This window comes from Heterocephalus glaber, unplaced genomic scaffold (genome assembly GCF_053883595.1).
Source record: "Heterocephalus glaber isolate CG9 unplaced genomic scaffold, H.glaber_assembly_v1.0 deba00001429, whole genome shotgun sequence".
NCBI lineage: Eukaryota > Metazoa > Chordata > Mammalia > Rodentia > Bathyergidae > Heterocephalus > Heterocephalus glaber.
This window is the reverse complement of record NW_028258294.1, coordinates 4,496,095-4,515,756: the sequence shown is the minus strand read 5'-3', so window position 1 is coordinate 4,515,756 and position 19,662 is coordinate 4,496,095. Positions and strand designations below refer to the sequence as shown.

Sequence of the window (19,662 nt, the reverse complement as noted above, 5' to 3'; positions counted from 1 at the left end):
TGCAGAGCACAAAGCATCATAATCAACACCCTCCCTTAAATAAGCAACACCCTCCCTTACATGTACTGCAGGTTTGCTAGGATTATCTAGCACCCTACCCTAATCCTATTGCAGGCTTGCTGGGATCATCCAACACAGATCTGAGCTCTGTGTGGTTCCTTTGTCTACCAGTGACAGCAGAGAAACGTCCAAATGGGCACTACCACAAAACTGTGTACCCCAGAAGATAACCACAGGCTTGAAATCGCACAGAAATCTCTTCTTTTCTTTCCTTTTGGTTTTTTCTTTGATTGCTTGTTTTTGTTTTTTCATGACTGAACACTGGTTTTAGTTTTTTGTTTTATTTTGTTTTTGTTTTGGCTTTTTCTACCTTTCTTGCCCTCCTATTTTCTTCTCCAGGTTCCCAAAGCCTAAGTAATCTTCCTTTGTCCTTCAGCCCTTCTTCTAATCTCTTTCTCTTCTTTTGTTTCTCTATTTTTTCCTCTTATCCCTTTAAAAAAAGAAAGACTCAAATACATGCAATTAAGAATGAAAAGGCTGAAATCACAATGTGTCCTGCAGAAATCCTGAGGATCATCAATACCTACTTCAAGAACTTGTATTGTATTAAGATGAAAAATGCAGGAAAAATAGATAGACTCCTAGATATATGTGAATTACCAAAGCCGAATCAAGAAGATTTAAAACTTTTAAATAATCCAGTATCAGTCAATGAAATAGAAGAAGTAATTTAAAAATTACCAACAGGGCCGGGGATTTAGCTCAGTGGTGCCATTGACTGCCTTGCAAGAACAAGGTCCTGAGTTTGATCTCCTGGTACCAAAAAAAAAAAAAAAAAAATTACCAACCAAGAAAAACCTAGGTCCTGATGGATTCACTGCTGAATTCTACAAGAAATCTAGAGAAGATCTAATGCCACTACTCCTCCTCAAACTCTTTAATGAAATTGAAAGAGAAGCAACACTCCCAAAGTCAAGCCTGGAAGCAACCAATACCCTGATACCAAAATCAGAGAACACTCCAACAAAGAAAGAGAACTACAAGCCTACCTCTTTAATGAACACAGATGTAACCATCCTCAATAAGATACTGGCAAACAAAATGCAGCAAATCATCAAGAAGATTATACACCATGACCAAGTAGGATTCATCCCTGGGATACAGGGATGGTTCAACACATACAAATCAATAAATATACAACAACACATTAACTGAACCAAGGACAAAAACCACATGATCATCTCAATAGACACAGCAAAAGCATCTGACAAAGTCCAATACCCATTCATGATAATTAAAAAAGAAAAAAATCCGTACAGAAAATTGGAATAGAAGGTCTTCATCTCAGTATGATAAAAGCCATTAATGACAACCCAACAACCAACATCATACTAAGTGGTCAAAAACTGAAAGCTTTCACTATAAAATCAGGAACAAGACAAGGATGCCCACACTCCTATTCAGTATAGGTATGGAACTATTAGCCAGAGAAATTAGCCAAGAGAAAGAAATAAGAGGAATAAGAATAGAACAGGAATAAGTTAAATTACCATTATTTGTGGATGACATGATACTCTACATAGAAGTCCCCAAATTCCAAAAAACTCCTCCAAATAACAACTAGATTCTGCAGCATAGCAGCATACAAAGTTCAACACTCAAAAATCAATAGCATTCCAGTACACAAAAAACAAACTCACTGAGAGAGAACTTAGGAAAACAACTCCTTTCACAAATAACACCAAGAAAAATTAAATACTTAGGAATAAATCTAATGAAGGAAGTAAAAAGTCTTTACATTGAAAACTACTATACCCTGAAAAAAGAGACTGAAGAGGATATCAGAAAATAGGAAGACATCCTTTGTTTTTGGGTAGGCAGAACCAATAGAGTGAAAATGGCCATACTTCCAAAATTGTTTTACAGATTTTATATAACCCAAATCAAAATATCAATAGCATACTTTACAGAACAAGAGAAAACATTCCTAAAACTCATTTGTAACCAGAAGAGACACTGAATAGCAAAAGCAATTCTGTGCAACAAAGGCAAGGTAGGGAGCATCACAATCGCCAACTTGAAATTATACTACAAAGCAACCATGATTAAAAACAGCACGGTATTGGCAAAAAACTAAAAATAAAAAAGCAGCCCTAATGATCAATGGAACAGAACAGAAGATACAGAAACAACTCAAAACACACTCAGCCATCTTAACTTTGACAAAGTGGCCAAATAACTTCACTGAATGAAAGACAGCCTATTTAATAAATGGTGCTGGGAAAACTGGCTTTTCACATGCCCGAAGATTAAACCTAGATTCCCCTATCTCACACCATGCACTAAACTAAAATCGAAATGCATTGAAGGTCTAAATACTAAAACAAAATCAATCTGCTCCAAAATAGAATAAATAAAACTCTGGAAGACATAGGTGTAGGCAAATTTATAAACAAAACTCTGATCGCACAGGAAATATTACAAAGAATCAACAACTATTAAAAAGCTTTTACACAGTAAAAGAAACCACCAACAGAGAGAAGAGACCACGCACAGAATGGGAAAAAATATTCACCAGCTATTCTTCAGAGAAAGGGCTAATATCTAAAATAAAGAAGTAAAAAAAAAAACAAAACCCAGACCCCTCAAATTTAAAGACCCAGTCCAAAAATGAGCATCTGAAATGAATAGACATTTCTCAGATGAAGAAGTACAAACATCAAAGAAATATATGAAAAATATCCAGTATCACTGGGCATTTGAGAAATGCAAATTAAAACAACACTGAGACTGTATCTCACTCCAGGAAGAATGGCTATCATGGAGAAATCAACCAATAACAAATGCTAGCGAAACTGGGGGAAAAGGAACCCTTCTCCACTGTTGCTGGGAGTGTAACTGGTACAACCACTATGGAAATCAGTATGGAGATTCCACAAAAAATTAAACTAGAGGTTCCATTTCACCCAGCTAGTCTCCTTCTTGGTATTTTCTCAAAGGAGTTAAAAGCATCATACCACAAAGATATATGCACATCCAAGTTTACAGTAGCACAATTTGTAATAACTAAATCTTGGAAAAAGCCAAGGTGCCTGTCAACAGATGAATGGATAAAGAAAATGTGGTTTTTATATACAGTGGAATTGATCTGGGAAGTGGCAAGAATGCTGCCTTATTCATTTGTATTTAATTTTTGCAAATCTTTTTTTCTTTCAATTTTTAATATTTATTAGTGCATGTTTGCAGTTGGCTAATCACATGCAAAAGTTTGACTCCGGACCCACGTATCTTATTATGTACTAAACTAAAATCAAAACGGATCAAAGATCTCGATGCTAAAACAGAAACACTTAATCTGCTGAAAGACAGTTTGTTTTACTGGTTCTCTTCAATACACTTTTTAGCCTATAGCTTTCACTATGTTTATGACAATAGGATTCCTAATAATAAACTTCCTATAGAACTTCATAATAGCCATGACAGCTTTACTTTTAATATAGTCTGTGAACTAAGAATGTTTTAAAAGTATATAGCTTTGTGATGGTAAGAAAGATTATATTTACATAAAATAATAAAACCAAACTTCATTAAAAATTCCATATTCCAAGAGGTAGTATGTTACTTTGCAAAATGCTAAGCCTTTGAAGTTCAATTCCTTAGTGTGAATGATCCTGCACAAGTTAGGCCTCCCTTAGTCTCAGTTTTAAATTTATTAAATGGAACTAAGAATACATACTTATACAGCTGTTTAAGAATTTAATGAAATAATAAATATATGTAAAGCATTTAGCACCTTACTTGGCACAGTGAGATTTAATAAATGATAGAGATTATTAATATAGTTTGGGAAAATTTACGCTTTTAATTAAGTAAACAATGCTGCCTAATGACAAATTCTTAAACTGAAACATATGTCCCTAAATCCTGCAGAGAGATCTAAAAAACACCTGGAAAGTCTACTGAGTCTATTTCAGGTACAACAAAGATTGCAAGGTATAAGAGAACAAAAGCCATGATGTAAGAGGTTCACAGAAGAATGCCCACAGGCAATGCAAAAGCAGAATTATTCATTTCACCAACTCCACATATAATTCTGTAAGTAAAGTTTAACCTTGATGCTGCTTTCTGAATCTTTCCCAAGAGTCCAAAGTCTACCGCAAATACCTAGGGTATGTTTTCAAACTGGAACATATCTAACCAGTGTGTTCTAAAGCTTTTCCTACCTCTCTCTCTTCAACCTTTGTCTCATCCCCCAGCATTCTGTTCTGTACTAATCATTGAGTTTAATCAGGAAAAAAAAAAAACCCCACTAAAAGTACTGGATAAGCCCTACTTCGGTAGGTTAGCTATCTTACCTCATGATGGCTTGACTAGATAAAATGCATGCCTTCAGGATTTTAGGTATTCATATCAGGATAGGAAGAATTCTAATTAATGTTACTTCTAGATGGGCTACTCTGACCAGATTCTACCAAATATACTAAAATAAAAGTACATATTAAAATAAAAAATCCAGGCATGGAGATAATTTCAAGTTTAATTAACATAATTACAAGTGTTTGCATAAGACTAAGTAGTTAAGGAGAAAATAAAATGTCTGTAATAATAATTCCTACTATAACAGTTTTAAAACTGTCAAAATACCTTTAAGGTTTAAACATATTTAGAGTAAACATTTTAATTCATATAACAGCATTTTATATATATAAAAGAAATATTCTTTAACATTAAATTGTAATGTTCTGAACAGATGCTTCTGATTAGCTTCTTAGCAACACTGCCACAGGTTATACTATGGATACTTCATAGAAATTTGCCCTCATTATGAGATTCATTTTACATTGTTTTATTAATAAATCTCCATCTCTGAAGAGTCAGTAAATTTGTTCTGTGCTATAAAAGAAAAAATATTTTAAATTCGTCAATTAGTTACAAGTACCACTGTTTGCCTTTCTACAGTCCTGGAGTAATCTGAGGTTAATTATAACACATTTTTGTAATTCTCAAATTGTATCAACAATGTACAGACATATATTACTAACATCACTAAACACTAAATCACAGCATTTCACAAATTACATATTGTTTTCTGAAGTCTTGCCAACAATTTGAAACAGAGTGCTGTATGGTCTTTTCAAATCAGATGCACGACATTTCCTTACTTTATGAAATGCTACTACTAAGTCAGTTTTCAATAAAAATAAAATTAGAAAAGTAGTTCACAACCACTAGCATAGATAGACAAGATAAACATAGTGAAATGGAAAAGAAAGAAAAATTATTAAAAGCTGACTATAACACATAGCTTGCTGTACCAAACCTTCAAAGAACATAAACTATGATGTTTAATTACACCTCTGTACAGAAATGGCAATGCCTCCAACCTACTCTGTCCTCTGATCCTCCTCAAGGCTTAGTTTGGACACTAGGATATCTGTAACAACCATCCATATCTACATTACTATAAGTATTTTTCTAGCAGGATTCTTAGTAATCACTTCTCTCAATCAATGAATACCAGATGTGATTCTAATAAAAGTGGTATTTCATCACACAATTCTTACTCAAATATCTACAGTACTTTCTTATTTTCCACTAAACATCTGCAGGCATGATTCCACAAAAATAATCTTATATATGTCCAATATTATCTTACATTACTTCATGAAACGATCCCATGCTTTAAGCATACTCCTACAACTTACTTAAAACTATCTTCAAACGTCTATTATTATCTATCTATATGATATCTCATTTGTTCTTCTGAAGCTCATAGCTACCACTGCATTAAGTAGAAGACATACAATGAACGCAGATGATTTAGTCTCTGACTTTTGCCAAAATAAGTAAAAATGAATTTAATTAGAAAATGATTAGCATTGAATGATGAAGTACCGATTTTTAAAAAAGAGTAGACATGCACAGAGAATGAGAGTATGAGAATTTCATTGAGAAGGCAGAAGAGAATGTAGAATTTAGAAAAGAACTAAAATGGGAATTTCTAATAGAAGAAGTAATATAAAGAATGGACATGGAGTATTATATAATTGCCTAAATGGAACAGAAGATGATCTATAGGGAAGTAAAAGAGAAAAATTGATGAAAAAGGAAGTAACAAGAAAAACTGAATGGACAAGAAATGATCAAATGACTGGAGACCTTGAATTCCTGGCAAAAGGGGCTTGGAACTGGTGGCTCATTTGAACAACTAGTATTCAATTCATCCACTCATTCAACAAATGTTGGCTAAGTGAACCCACTATAATTTCATAAAGAACATTCAGAAAGAGGTATTTCATACAAAAACAAAATGAATAAAAGGGGAGTAAATGTAAGGTAAAAGAATTACTGGTAACTGAGCCAAAAGAGGACAGGGATCATGAAAAACCAACACCCAATATCATACCAAATGTTCAAAAACTGAAATCCTTCACACTAAAATCATGAACAAGACAAGGATGTCCACTATCACCACTCCTGTTCAATATAATACTGGAAATATTAGCCATGGCAATTAGACAAGAGAAAGAAATAAAAGGAATAAAGATAGGAAATGAAGTCAAATTGTCATTATTTGCAGATGACATGACACTCTATATAGAAGACCCCAAGAACTCCACCAAAAGTCTTCTAGACGTAATAACGAAATTCAGTAGAGTAGCTGGATACAAGGTCAACACACAAAAATCAATAGCTTTTCTCTACACAAACAACAGATTAACTGCAACAGAAATAGGGCAAACAATTCCTTTCACAACAGCATCCAAAAAATTGAAATACCTCGGAATCAACCTAACAAAAGAAATCAAAGACCTCTTCTCTGAAAACTATAGCACTCTGAAAAGAGAGATTGAAGATGATATCAGAAAATGGGCAGACATCCCCTGCTCCTGGGTAGGAAGGATCAACATAGTGAAAATGGCCATACTTCCAAAACTACTACATAGATTCAATGCAATCCCAATTGAAATCCCAGCAGCATACTTCATGGACCTTGAAAAAACAATCCAAAAATTCATTTGGAACAAGAAGAGACCCAGAATAGCAAAAGCAATTCTAGGTAACAGAGACATGGCTGGGGGTATCACAACCCTCAACCTGAAACTATACTACAAAGCTACTGTGATAAAAAACAGCATGGTACTGGCAAAGAAACAGACCTGAGGACCAGTAGAACAGACTAGAAGATGCAGAAACAATGCCAGCCACACTCAGCAAGCTTATCTTCAACAAAGGAGCCAAATACCTTCACTGGAGGAAAGATAGCCTCTTTAATAAACAGTGCTGGAAAAACTGGGTTTCAACTTGCCAAAGATTAAAACTAGACCAATATCTCTCACCATGCACTCAACAAAAATCAAAATGGATTAAAAACCTAAATATTAAAATAGAAATGCTGAACCGGCTGGAACAGAGGTTAGGTAGAACTTTTGAAGACATCGGTGTAGGAAAAGATTTTATGAACAAAATCTCAGTTGCCCGTGAACCAGCACAAACAATCAACAAGTGGGATATTTTCTTATTAAAAAGCTTCTGCACAGCAAGAGAAACCACCAACATTGCAAAGAATGTTTTTCCCACATGTGGGAAAAAATTTTCACCTGCTATTCCTCAGACAAGGGTCTACTATCTAGAATCTATAAAGAACTTAAAAAGATCAGACCTCCCAAACTTAAAGACCCAATCCAAAAATGGGCATCTGAAATGAACAGACATTTCTCAGACAAAGAAGTAGAAATGGCAAATAAATACATGAAAAAATGTTTAACATCACTGGTCATTCGAGAGATGCAAATGAAAACAATGCTGAGATTCCACCTCACCCCACAAAGAATGGCTGCTATCATGAAATCAACCAATAACAAATGCTGGCAGGGCTGTGGGGAAAGAGGAACCCTGCTCCACTGCTGGTGGGAGTGTAGAATGGTGCAACCACTGTGGAAATCAGTTTGGAGATACCTCAAAGAACTAGGACTGGAAGTCCCATTTGACCCAGCTATTCTCCTGCTGGGGATCTTCCCCAAAGAATTAAAAGAATCATACCACAGTGATATATGTGCACCGACATTCATAGTGGCACAATTTGTAATAGCTAAAATTTGGAAGCAGCACAATTACCCATCAACTGGAGACTGGATAAAGAAAATGTGGTTTTTTAATAAAATGGAGTACTACTCAGCCATAAAATATGAGAAATTAGAGACATTTATAGCTAAATGGATGCACTTTGAGGCGATACTCTTGAGTGAAATAAATAGGACACACATGTGTAAATACCAAATAGTTTCTCTGGTGTGAGAAACGGAAAGTGTAAATAAGGACTAAAAGGTATAATAGATAATGTGAAATAGGAAGAAAAGGGGCAAAGTGGAAGGGGAAGTGGGAGGGGTAGGGGAAAGGAAAGAAGGGAATGGAATTACTATGAGAAAATGGAAAAATGGAAACAGTCTGTAAATAGGGAGGGATTGAGGGGTTGATGGGAAGGCAGGGGAAGGGGGAAAAATAAGAACCAAGAGAGATTACGTAAAGGTGCAAATTTCCAATGATGAACACCATTATATTTTATACCTAAAATGTACCAATTAAATAAAAGTTAAAAAAAGAGGACATGGGGCCAGGGATTTAGCTCAGTGGTTTCGCTGCCTGCAGCGCAAGCGCAAGGACCGGAGTTCAAGCCCAGGTACCAAAAAAAAAAAAAAAAAAAAAAAAGAAAGTTATAAAAAAAAAAAGAGGACATGGATCTAGAATTGAGTAAAGTAGTGAAATTGGAAAGAAAAGTATAATTATAAAAATTATTGTGAAACCTAGAAAATGCTCTATAGAGTAGAAAAGGAAAAAATATTTCACTTGGGAAAGCAGTGAAGCCACTATACTGATGAGAAAGAACAAAATTCAGAACGCTAACATCAGCAAATGCTGGCAAGGATGTGCAGTATCAGAAAGTCTCACTCACTGATGGTGGAAACATAAGGCGGTACAGTCACTTTCGAACACAGCTTGGCAGTTTGGTACAAAATGAAACATAGTCTTATTGTAAGACCTTGCAATTGTTCTCCTTAGTATTCACCAAGAGTTCAAAATTTTTGTCCACACACACACCAAAAAAAAAAAAAAAAAAACCCTTCACATACATATATTTGTAGAAACTCTATTCATAACTGCCAGACCTTGGAATCAACCAAGATATTCTTCAGTTCGTGAATGGATAAAATAGCACATCAAAACAATAGATTATTCAGCTTAAAAAAAATGAGCTATAAAAGACATGAAGTAAAGTAAAGTGAGAAACACTAAGCAACAGAAGCCAATCTGAAAAGGTTACACATACTTTATGAACAGCTAATGATATTCTGGAAAAGGCAAAACTGTGAGAAGAGTGAAAACATCAATGATTGTCAAAGGTTATAGGGGAATAAAGGATAAACAAATGGAGTACAAAAGATATCTTAGGGCATGGAAAATACTATGCAATTATAAAGATGGCTACATGTCTTTGTATTTGTTGAAAGCCACAGTAAGCATAACATGAAGAGTACACTCAACTATAATCTACAGACTCTGGGTGATGATAATGTACTGATGTAGGTTCTTCAATTGTAACGAAATACCATTCTGATGGAAGGAGTTGGTAATTACAAGAGGCTACACATATGTGAGGGTCAAGGGGTATATCAGAAATCTCAGTACCTTCTGACCAATTCTGCTGTTAATTTGAAACTGACCAAGAGATAAAATCCTTTTCAAAAACAATTCACTTGTGCTAACAGTAACAAAGCAATTCACTTTTTCAGCTTGCAATATATTATTGTGGGGATAGTATAGGCTTTTCACATTTCTGTGCATCTTATAAAAAAGGCATTCTAAAAAAGTTTGTTTTCATACTGGGGATGGAACTCAGGACCTCGAACTCCCCAGGCAGGCACTGTGCCCCTGAGCTAAATTCCTGGCCCTCAAATTTTGATCTACACTTGTACGTGGTGAAAAACTTTGGAAGATATAATTTCATGCTCTGGGCCAAAAAAAAGGATTTACTGCCCAATACAAAAGAATTGAGTTCTTCAATCTCACAGTTCTTTTACTGTAATGTAATCTAACACTTTTAGCTGTATCACTTGGTCTTTGACATTTTGCTCTCTGAGGACTAGGGTCAGGGAACCATCAAAATATACTGTCTACTGCTATTGCTATGATTAATCAAGTCTTTCATATCTCAGAAGAAATCTCATGTCTTCTGCCAACATTAATCAAAAGTATAGGAGGCTCATCTGTTACTCTACAAATACAGTAAAATCTCAGATGCTATAATTCTTGACAATAATCCCATTTACCAATCATTTGCCATTTAATTAGTATCATACCATAGTTTCCTGTAGAATCTATTTTTCAGCACTTATCAAGCTAGATAAGAAAATTCATATAAATAATTTATCAAAGTGCTTCAAAAAAATCTTTATTTATATGCAATGTATTATAAATATACATCTGTACAATATATGTACACAATACATTTTATGAACATACACACATATGATTTGCCCCTGTCTCTCAACAGTTACAGAGGTTAATAAAAATACAAACTACTAGCTAGGTGTGGTAGTACATGTCTGTAATCCCAGCATTCTGGGACAATGAGGCAGGAAGATCATTGCAAGTTCAAAATCAGCCTAAGAAACTTAGTAAGACCCTGTCTCAAAATAAAATAAAATGAACTGAGGTTGTAGCTCAACACAAAGGCACTGGGTTCAATCCCCAGTACTGAGGGTAATGGTGGGTTGGGGGTGGGGGTGGGGGCAAACTACTAAAAGTGATAATGATAGAATAATTTTTACAAAAGTTTCTTTAAAATAAAAACAAGAAGTGTATGTATCTGTGCATGTGTTTTTAAATATCCTACTATGTCTAATGTAATCATGATAGAGTTCATTTCAAAAACCAATTGAGTATGGCATTTCATGTGTGCAGAATACATGTGAAATGCCTCTTCAACTATCATTAAAGTAGCTAGATAACTTAGTACACAGTTGATATTTTAGCAAAGCAAGTGAGTTTTTTTTAACTTATTCACTATATATGTAATTTTTTCCAAATATCAGTAGTTTGAAAACATGCCGGGGAGAGGGGAGAGAGAATACATAAGAGACATGAACAAAATTTGCTTCTCACATTTCCCAAAACAGAAGTTTTCATAATGTACTGCTGACATGAGCTGTCATCATATGATAAAATTAACTCCTCCAACTCAGGAGCATGTTAACAATGACCTTAACAATTACAACATTAGAGTCACTAACTGCTTCAGGAAAGCTATATAATGAAAAGATTATAATGAAGGCAAGGATTACTTTGTACTGAATGAAAACTTAAAGGTGGAGGAACAAACTGCATCTATTTAAATCCTAGTTAAAACTTCCCCAAAATGACAATACATACAACATACTCATTACATTTTCTTTTCCAAAAGTAATTTGTTTTTTATATTAAAAAACTAATACAGGGGCCGGGGATTTAGCTCAGTGGTTTCACTGCCTGCTGCACAAGTGCAAGGACCCAAGTTCGATCCCCGGTACCAAAAAAAAAAAAAATAATAGAACATATATGATGTGAAAAGACAATAATTGTAATGAAAATTAAGTTGCATTTAATTACAACATATATACATATATACAGACATATATACATATATAGCACATACACATATATACATATGCACGTATATACACATATACACAAAATACACACACACACACATATATGCATTCCTTCTTTAAGACAGGACAATGGACCAAGAATATGATCTTCCAGGCTTCAAATCCTGAATCTGTAATTCCTACTTATATGGTTTTAGGGGAGTTATAATAACTTCTCTGGACCTCATCTTCATCTTGGACAAGTAGGAATAATTGTACTGTATTTACCAGCAAAAATTTAAATTTTTAAAACATAATAGCTACTTAGTAAAAGCTTTTTTCCCTTTGTAAAAATTTTTTAAAATATCATTCACCACCAAAAAGAAATGAGCTAACAAGCCAGGATAAGACATGGAAGAATGTATATTGTAAATTAAGAATGTTAATTAAATATTTTAAATGCATATTACTAAGTGAAGCCAATATGAAAAAGTCTACATACCATATGATTCCATCTATATGACATTCTAGAAAAGGACAAACTATGGAAATAGTACAAAGATCAGTGGTTCCTAGAGGTTTGGGCAGGTGGAAGAGTGGGGATGATCATACAGGTGGAGGAAGGGAGATTTGAGGGGTGGTGAAAATATCCATATAAAACTATAATGGTGGGTATACATCCTTATATATTTGTCAAAATGCATGTAAGGTACAAAATACCAACAGTGAATCATAATGTAAACTATGGTCTTTGGCTGCCAGTGAAGTGTCAATGTAGGTTCTTTGATTATAACAAATGTACCACTCTGGTATGAGATGTTGATCTTGGGAGGCTGTGCATTTCTGGAAGCAGAGGGTACAATGGAAGCTTTCTGTATTTTCCAGTCAGTTTTGCTGTACATGCAAAACTGCTCTAAAATATTAGTCTGTTAATTAAAAAGACTTAAAATAAATCATAAAATAACCTAAACACTATCCAGAAAAATCATTATATAATTTTGGTCTGCTTGATTTCTAAAATAACCAAATGCTTAAGATAATTCACATACCCAGTTAGATTACTTTACTATTAAATTTTTGATGTATTTAGACAAGATCAAAATCCTTTTAAATACCCATGTTAATTACAATTATGTTAAATGGATAAACTATTTTCAATCAAAATAAAAATTAAATATTATTCCAAAATTTAAAAACACTATTTACATCTCTGAGACAATTATTGAGTAAAACTTACTAATAATTACAAATTTTAGTGATTATTTTTTAACAATTGTTAATAAGACTAATGGGAGAAAATTAGATTGAGGACTAAATTAAAATTTCATTGTAAGTAAAAGGACTCAAAAAAAAGGATTCAAACGTTAATAATGGCAAATTTCTCTCATGGCTTTACAAACCTAAATTCATTTATTCTCTCTTCTCATTACTCAGACAGATTGGAAGTTTCCTCAAATGACTCAAGCAGGAATCTGTACATATCTACCTCAAGCCTTATGAGCTCAGTAATTTTTAATTACTACTGTATATACAATGGAATAAATTATTCATTCAAGTTCATAGTACGTAGTTCCAAAGTGGGTGCTTATATCTGAAACAGAGCTATGAGCAGAGGTCATAGCTTTCTATGTTTATAGCTTCCACACACAATTAATCTTGCAGCTGGATTTGACTAGTTTTTGAGACAAATACACTGTCTCAAAGAGGTCAATGTAAGAAGGTTTCCATCATTTAAAACTCCTAACACAGCCTATTCAGAAACATTAAACTACTTGGAATACCACTCCCGGAGTTCCCTCTGTCTAGACTCTAAGAAATTTCTGTCTTCAGTGCTACTTTACTTAGCAAAAAGTAGTTTCAATGTGTCTTCTTTTGCATGAGTAGCTCTTTAAAAAAAAAAATTAAGTTCCTTATCAAGCAATATTCCAAATCTCCAATGAAGATATTACACCGTTCCAGTAAAAACACAGCTAAAAGAAAAACGCTAATGAATACAACAAGTTGAGACTAATTTCTTCTCCCTCATTATATGAACTAATAATGTGTCTTCACAAAAGGAGAAACTATGTAAAAGTACATTTGTACCAATAATTACATTATGCTACTACAACAAAGATATTGATAACATGAATATGAAGTCCTTGAAGTACTACGGTATAAATTAATTTCCCAAAAGATTGTTTCCACAGTATTTCACAATTTTTTGCAAAGATAGAAAAAAAGAACACAGTTCAAACATTTTTTTTTATAACTGGCTTCTATAAACTGATGTTTTTACCCCCTCAAAAGTGCTGACAGAACACTATCACATTCCAAGTAATAGTTAAAATGGGCAAATTTTAAATATATGTATTTATATAAAGGCAATCACATAGAAAACATACATCATTTAGTTGTACTTCTCTCATAAAATTAGATGGTTTATAAATTAGTATAAGTGCACACTGATAGGAAAGACATACCTAATTGCAAGGAAACACTTGTTTATAATTACTTAAAAACAACAGCTTGATAACACTTCTATAGTTAAAAAAAAAACAAATTATTAACAAATAATGGCATTTTCATGCCCAAATCTCCATTTTTGTTTTATAACGTGGTATGACTTTAAGTGATCCTAATTAATTGACAATATTAATGCCAAGTGTCCTTATCTCAGTATTTGTAAAGTGTCATATGCCCTCCATTCAGTTGGTAAGCCTTTAGTGGAAACAATTTGATAGGGGAGAGGAAGACCATGTACTCCTGAGACATTTTGACAACTGTTAACTTTCTTGAATTAATAGATGTAGTTATAAGGACTTCTAACACTGCTATCAACTGCAAATTTTAACTTTCAAAATGTGGGGTGGTGAGATTTTTAAAAATCACCACCATAAAAGTTTTTTGTTAGTGTGCTTGTTGTTTTCAGTGGTGTTAGGGATTGAACACAGGACCTTACGCATGCTAAGCAAGCACTCTAGACAACCCCAAGCCCCATAAAAGAATGTTTATAGAAGATATATTTTGTCATTATTCAAAGAAAATTTTAATTTACAAGGTCATCCTACAACTTTGTCTTTTACCCTATATAGTAAGCCATTTTTAAGTTATTATAAAACCTAAAAAATTCAGACAAAATATTTCTTCTAATATATATGATTAATCTATCATCACTAATTGTATCCTATATATTTCTTCATTTAAAGTATTATAAATTCATTTATAGAAATAATTGAAAACATATACACTTATAATATACACTTAATAATTTAAAACATATACACTTAAAATATAATATACACTTAATAATTTGAAACATATACACTTAAAATATAATATACACTTAATATATATTATAGAATAAAATACATACTTAATAGAAGGTGGATGTCTAAAACGAATTTATCTATCACCCCAAACAGGAAGTCAATGTCCTTAATTGAATTTTCTTCCCAATTTATGAAATCTTTGGTCAAAGAAAATGGGATGACAGCTTAAAAAAAAAGTTGACAAAACTAAATATTCTCAAAGTTGTGTTTTTCTGGTTAAATGATCAGTATTAGTTACACTGAAACCAAATACTACTGCTTGGCTTGGATTTACTTCTATTTCCCTGAATAATTATTTGTCTAACTGAAGAGCTTTTGTCTTTTCTCAGTGTTAGTCATTCATACCGTGTGTTAAAATATTCTTATCACTGATCTTTATAGGAAATTGTGTTTAAAAATAAGTGGTAGCAAGAAATTAAAGCCCATGTTAATATCCTTTAAACAATCTGTATTTGTCCAAAGTCTTTGAAGTAAATGAGCCAATAATATGTTATTATGACATGAAAAGAACATGTCAAATATCCAGAAGAAAATCAATTTATAAGAAAGCATTAATAGAGAATCTAACTTTATATATTCTTCAGCAATCTACTATAATGTGCAAATGTTTTATACGTATTCATTTACTTCTTAGTGTTATTCCTTATGAATAACAATCCAACCGGAGTTTATTCCAAATTTTGTTCTCAACTATAAAACCTTATCAAATAATATACTCCTACAAAATGTCTGGAAAAACAGATTTACTCAAGTTCCCAAACTTCTTTTGTAGTTTTTCTATTTCAAATTCCAACAAAATGCTAGACATAGCATGAAGTTTAGAATTAAAAGTAATTCAATTGATCACTATCTCCAAAAGTAGAAGTTAATTTATCATTATGCTAATTAAAGTCTGATTTTTAATAGAATTTTAAAATATTTTTTGGTCTTTAAATTAGAAGAGAGATCATAAGAGAATAGAGATAACTGGACACATGCCTGTAAACGGAGCACTGTGGGAGGCTGAGGCAGGAGGATTTTAAGTTTGAGCCCAGTTTGAGCAATATAGTGACTTAACGAGCCCCTGACTCTGTCTGAAGATAAAAAAATTTAAAAAGGAGAAGTGGTGTAGCTCTTGTAGGCCTTGGCTTTAATACCCAATACTGTAGGAGAGTATGGGGAGAGAGAGAGTGAGGGGAGAGAGACAGAATGGGGGAGGCAGACAGAGAGAGAGAAGGAGAGAGAAAGAGAAAGAGAAATGAGGATGACTACTAATCTTCATATGCCCTATGAATTTTAATCAGTGTTTACTGCACTTATCAATATAGCAGTCGTTTAACATTTTATATAACCACATTACAAAGTATTTTTTTCAAATTTAGTGCATATCAGCTATACAGAAATGAGTTTTATTTTGCCATATATATGCCATGTATCTCTCTATCTATCTATCTATCTATCTATCTATCTATATATATATATCATATTGTGATCAATTCCTCTTGCCTTCTCTATAGTCTCCTTCTTTCATATAGTCTCTTTTTTTTTTCTGGGTTATTGTTATATTTTAAATTTTGCCCTGATTTCTTCCATGACCCATCATAGATCATGAAGAAGTATACTGTTCAATCTTCATGTGTTTGTGTAGCTTTGTCAGTTTCTCTTACTGTCAATTTCTAGTTTTCATTCCATCATAATTTGATTCCCCGTGAGGAATGTAAACATTATGCACTACAAACATGTACTAATAAGAAAATAAAAACAAAAACATAGTACATTTGATAGGAAAAAGCAAGTGATTATTTCACTTATTGTATTTGTTAAGATTTGCTTTACAGTCTCAAAATACGATTTGTTTTGGAGAAAGTTATGAACCGCTAAAAAGAATATATATACCACTGTTCTTTATGGTGTTTTTAATAATTAATTTTCTAACCATCAGGACATTTCTAAGAAAATAATTGTTAATAGTCAAAAATCTTATAACAGAAACTGGCTATTTTCAAATCCATTGGAGAGAGAGAGAAAAATGAAAGCAGACAGGCAGGTAGAAATGCTTATTTGTAAGAAAGAAAAGGCTACACTAAGTAACGGTAATTTGTTATTTGAAATGAACTACAATGATTCTAGATACCCTAGAAGACTTAAGTTTAGCTGTGCATATAATTCAGTGCCAAATAATACTTTAGCTACTTAACAAAGTATGAGAACTGAAAGCACCAGATAAAAGTAAAAATGTGTTTTGGCTTTTAAATATTTAAATACCTTCAATGTATAATTTATCCTTGAAACACTGTCTTTGGCTTTGCACTGATAAATGGAGTGGCCATAAAACTGCATTTGCCAAAATGCAGGCTCAAAATTTTTAAGTTCTACTATAAAGTAAATCCAAATTCATAACACAAGAGGTATTTCTACTAGGTTTCCAAATACGAACATGAAAATATTTTTTGACTAGCATGTTCCTTTCTGTTTAATCCCGTGGTATTTTGTACATGTTCATTATAGCCTTAAATACAATTAAATTATGAGCCTCTTGAGAGAAAATCCCTAGTATCTAGCACAATAAAAAGATAGTTGATATTTAACATTTGTTGATAGAATTTACAAAACTAGGAACTTACTGAAATCTTCATGTCTAAGCATCTTTTCAAACTATTTCTATTACTTACACTTCCTGCTACCAACTGAAATAGTGCCTTTATGTGGTGAATGTTTAATCATCATTTGTTATATTCACTGAAGAAAATTACAGAAGAAAGAGGAGGAAGGGATGGAGGGAATACAGGAAAGGGAGTAAAAGAATAAAATGAAAGAAGCACTGAACAACCAAACAAAATAAAGGATAAAACTATTTCAGTTCAGAAAGTATTCACATTATCTTGTTTTGTTTTGTTTGTTGCATTCAGTTTGGTTCAGTTTTTCCCTGGAATACTCCAATGGTTTTCAAGGGATTCCAAGGTTTTTAGTCAAGTGACATCCTCCTGTCTTCCCCCCAAAATATCAAATCTAAAAGAGATATGCTAAAAGAAATGCATAGTAAAACAAATTTTAAAAAGGTTTTTGTGATGGAATTAATGTGTGCATTCTTAATTACTTCTCCCAAAAAATACAATTTCTGTTTTCTTCTCTAATAATATACAAATAAAACAACTTTTGTATTCTAATTATCACTGTATTTATATGACACCCCTGACAGGTAGATTAGTAAGAAATATTCCAAAAATTAAATATGAAATTAGACTCATGCCAACCTTAGTATGCCAAGTGACATTTTTGCACCAAGAGTCATTTAAAAGGGGAAAGGAAAGAAGGGAAAGGAAAAAATATGAGAAAAGGAAAAAATGGAAATAAAGCCTTTGTAAATAGGGTGGGGTGGAGGGGTTGAAGGGAGGGCAGGGAAATGGGGAAAAAATAGGAACCAAGATATATCATGTACAAGGACAAATTCCCAATGATGAATGTCTTCATCTTGTATACCTGAAATGTACCAATAAACCTAATGGATTAAAAAAAAAAAGAAAAAATTTCCAATTGTCATAAATAAACTATGAAAAACTACTAACTTAAATGAACTGGCAAGTAAAATCATTTTAGAAATCTTTATCACATTAATAGTAGAAATTGGGCAAACTGTAGTTCATGACTCAGAGACAAATTATCACCTTTTTTGATTCTGATATGCAGATATTTAGGATTTAACAGACTTGTTTTATAATTTAAAGAACAGTATGCAGTTAGCAGAGCTAAGACACTGCAGATGTTAATATCAAGGACAGAATTTTGTATGTTTAACCACAGCTATCACATGCCTTGTGGCAAAATTGTCTTCATTTCAAGAATATGTGCAAGAAGCCATAGCATACATCTATAATCCCAGCACTTGGGAGGCTAAGGCAAGAGGATAGTCATGAGTTCAAAGACAGCCTGAACTACACAGTGAGACCTTGTATCAAAAGTAAATAAATAAATAAGAGAGAAAGAAAGAATATATGCAAGAAATTGCACTTTTCCCAGAACTTCAGTCAACAAAGGTCTACATTTACATTTTATTTCTTAAAGAAAAATGTTTCCTTTTTTGTGAAGTCACAATTTTTGTTTACATTAAATCAAATCCAAGCTAAAAACTATTAAAAGGATTTAAAATGTGCATAGGAACAAACTCTTTTAGATGTGTTTAGCTGATTCAAAACATTCTATGGAGATTTTTTTAAAGAAAAAGCACTAATGTGATCATTTTTCCATTACCTTATTAACCTTCCTTGCCAGTAAGTAAAAAAGCAAAACTAAGTATCACAAATATGCCTTATCTTTTTCCATAGCAATGCTTCAAAGTATAAAAATTAAATACAAATTTAAGTTATATTTACTGTGTCTTGTGATTCTAGGCCCATTAAAAATTCAAGACAAATAATAAATGCAGTGGATCCCCAAAATTTGTGGAGGATACATTCCTACAGCACCCAGAAATTGTGAAAAACCACAAATTTTAGATATGGTCAAAAAATGCCTATTTGTATAGTTTAAACCCTAAATATGCAATGTCTCCCACAGTTATGTAATCTAATTTAATAAAATACTGTATTAATAAAGCCTTAGAGGGTGCAGGGCATTTTGGCAGCATCTTAGGGATCTTGGGGATTTAAGAATAAAACCAAAAGTGCTCTAGATAGCTACACATGGTACAGCAACCTGTTATGATGAGAGAATGCTGGTCCATCAGCCGGAGAACTGATCAATTTCTA

At 32.9% G+C, this 19,662-nt stretch overlaps 1 protein-coding gene and 1 pseudogene across 4 annotated transcripts in view; both read right to left on the bottom strand.

The window, feature by feature from the left end:
• Positions 1-19,662, bottom strand: part of Tmem135 (transmembrane protein 135) — a 246,159-nt gene that overhangs the window by 98,612 nt on the left and 127,885 nt on the right. The gene's annotated exons all lie outside the window — the stretch shown is intronic.
• The window catches only part of LOC147827850 (serine/threonine-protein kinase D3 pseudogene), a 62,015-nt pseudogene that overhangs the window by 16,866 nt on the left and 25,487 nt on the right, over positions 1-19,662 (bottom strand). Inside the window, exon 1 of the transcript XR_015451596.1 lies at positions 1,551-19,662. This exon is cut by the window's right edge and continues 25,487 nt beyond it. The product of XR_015451596.1 is annotated as a serine/threonine-protein kinase D3 pseudogene (transcript). The remainder of the gene's footprint in view (positions 1-1,550) is intronic.